Source organism: Mercurialis annua, linkage group LG1-X, assembly GCF_937616625.2.
Source record: "Mercurialis annua linkage group LG1-X, ddMerAnnu1.2, whole genome shotgun sequence".
Taxonomy (NCBI): domain Eukaryota; kingdom Viridiplantae; phylum Streptophyta; class Magnoliopsida; order Malpighiales; family Euphorbiaceae; genus Mercurialis; species Mercurialis annua.
Window position 1 is genome coordinate 44,127,724 of NC_065570.1, and position 3,237 is coordinate 44,130,960.

Sequence of the window (3,237 nt, forward strand, 5' to 3'; positions counted from 1 at the left end):
CCTACGGGCTTTTTAAAATTTCATTTTCGTGCCTCTGGGAATTTTAATCCCATTTTTGTTCCTGAGACCACGTCATCCGCGATTTAATATCACGGATGACGTGGCCATCCGCAATATTAAATCGCGGATGATGTTAATTACTCATTTCTGAGTAATTAACCGAATTAGATGCAATCCGCGATATTAAATCGCGGATTGCATCTCTCCCCAATCATTGGGGAGACAGTAATCTGTCTCCCCAATGATTGGAGAGAGACAATGATTGGGTATTATTTACCCAATCATTTTATTTCCATTTTTTTAAAAAAATTATTATAAAATCACTAAAATTGTTTTAGTTAGCGTTTTTGAATAAATTCCGTATTTTAGATTTTTTGTTAAAATTCTAATAAAATATAAAAACCGTTTTTTAGTTAGCATTGTATATTATTTTTTCTGTTTTTACTAGTTTATACAAAAATTACAAATTGCATAAACAATATGAAATGATGAACAATATAATAATACGGAATAGTCGATAAAATAAAGTAGGATTACAAAGTTTAAAGTGTCTACAAAAACAACAAAATCATAAATAATCTCGATATCTAGTGTTCTTCTCCAGTTGAGTCCTCATATCGTACCCCATATCTTGTCTGCGGCGCAGACTGCTCTCAGTAAGATCGCGATACTGTCTGTCACCTGGCGCGCCCTCGCTCTCGTGATCGTCGTCTAGGGATAGCTCCTGATCATCTGCATCCGGTGCAGTAGTGGGTGCCTCCTGTGACTGCGGAAGGAGGCTGAAGGACGGATCCGTAAACTGAATACTGCCGGACTGTAACTCCTCAAAAGAGCCCCCCTCCCCGAGAGCTGGACTTTCAACCAAGCCTCTAATACCGAAAAAAACATCTGCGACGGATCCGCGACCGGGTGGAAGGGGAGGGACGCGAATGTGACGCTGACGGTTGATCGAGCCAAGAAAATACGGGCCGGTAACCATGATGAGAGTCGATATTGAGACGGCTCTGTCAGAGGAGTGGTATGCGGCGTCTGTCCATAGGAGTAAAAGAACGGCCCGGATGATGGTGGTACCGGAAACGATGAGGTCGGAGGGACCTGAAATGAAGAATAGAAATTAAAAATATAAAAATAAATATTTATTAGCTTGTATTTTAAAATAAAGTGAAACGAGATATGAAATATACTTAATAAAGTACGCAATACCTGCGAGGCCTGCTGAAACTGTGAACCGTCACCCTGAAACTGTGAAGCGTCACCCAAAGGGGGCTGCTAAAACTGAGTAGGCCCGTAATAGTTCTGTCGCGTCTGTGAGCTCTCTGCTGCATCGTAATGATAGTACACAGGGGCAGTATAGGCTGCTCTGCACGCTGGCGAGGCTGGCGTGGTGTAGACCGCTGTCTACGATGACCGTGAATGGAATCCAAGTCAACCGTCAGAGGAGGGAGAGGAGGCAGTACAAATGCCGGGACTGCTTGCTCTGGCGGTGGAAAAGTGACATCCCGACGATCCTCCATGTACGCCATTTGTGAACTGCGTGCAGCGGACCCAATCATGGAGTCACGGCTAGATCTCCGGACGTGGACCATCTCCGCCAGATCGCGCTATACAAGGGAAAACAGTAATCGGTAAATATATAATAAATATAAAAGTTAATTGTAAATTTGTAAAAATAAAAAATTTACGTACACTCGAACCGTCAGCTGCACCCTGCCAGGTAATCCACCTCCGGCTGTGTCTCCGATACCACTCCATGTACTGGGAATGGTAGTGTGGTGGACGCTCCAAACGGTAACCGCCAACGACATGGGACTCCTGCTGGATCCAAATCAGTACATAATACCCGAGGATCTCCATGTAGTTGTTGCTGCTCTTGTAAAGCAGGGAATGGAGGCGGTGATCTTGCACTGGGGCCAGAGGGATAGGCTGAATAAGGCCAAACTGCTGCAATACTCTGTCTGGCTGGTGCCACTCCACAATGTTGTAATAAATCAAGGGTACCCGAGCACGCCAAACTTGTGAACCCGCAAGGTACAAGGAGGGTGTGGATATGAGGAAATCGTCGGTGTATGGCTGCCAAACAATCTGCATAGAAATAATTAAGTCAAAATAGAAACTGAATTAAACTGAATTAAAATGAAAAGTATTGTAAAAAAATAAACTTACGTCATCGTAACGCAGCCTGTCAAGCAAGAGTCTAAAGTAAGACAAATCGTGTCTGGGGGCCCCTCGGACCCGACGCTCCCTAGGACCCGCCCATCTGTAAATGAAATAAAATTAAATGTTAAATTCATATATAACTATCAAATGAAAATAAAGTAAACGTTATAGTAAATACCTGTCGCGTAATGGAAGATGTTGTGTGATGGGAAGCGCAGCGTAACGGGGACGTAACGGCGTCAAACGCTCAAAAGCCCAAAGCTGAAAAATCCAAAGGGCGCCACCTATGTTACGTCTGTATTGTGAAGCCATCGCAGAAATGCAAAGCTTATGGTACAGGTGGGCAAGCACGGCTGATCCCCAATTGATGGATCGCTGATCCTCTAAATCCTCTAAATGTGGTAAAATCCTCAACCCCAAATGTCCACTGTTCAAATCAGTGAAGCACAGACCATCCAAAGCGGCCCAGAGATAAGCCCGAACAGCCCACTCAACCTCCATATCTGAAACATCGTCGTCTAACTCTCGAAACTGACGGAACTGCTCGAATAACCACCCAGTCCCTACCCACGAAGAACCAGAAGTCGTCCCGCTCAACTCTAACTCTCTCCCTAAAAGGGCTACGACGACGCCCTGGTAGTCGTGATGTGGACCTCCGATAACTGCAAACCCATCTACAAGCAGTCCTGTCAAGATGGCAACGTCCTGTAGTGTGACTGTGCACTCCCCCTCTGGTAACATAAAGGTATGGGTCTCCGGCCTCCACCTCTCCACTAAGGCAGTCACTAGAGACATATCTACCTGATACTGTCTCATCTCTATAAAACCAGACAACCATGTCCACACGACCCCCTCCCGGATGCGAGGATGGATACTGTCGAAGGGCGTAAGTCCAAGACTCATACGCGATCCCAATGGTCTCAACTCCCCCTGTCAATAAGAAATGAGATGAAGTTAGATTGTGTTAACATAAAATGCTAAATAGAAATGTACAATATAAAAATTTACTTACCGGGTTGTCCCAGACAACCGATGAAACGTGATCATCCTTCATGGTCAACAAATCGGGCTCTACAGGAC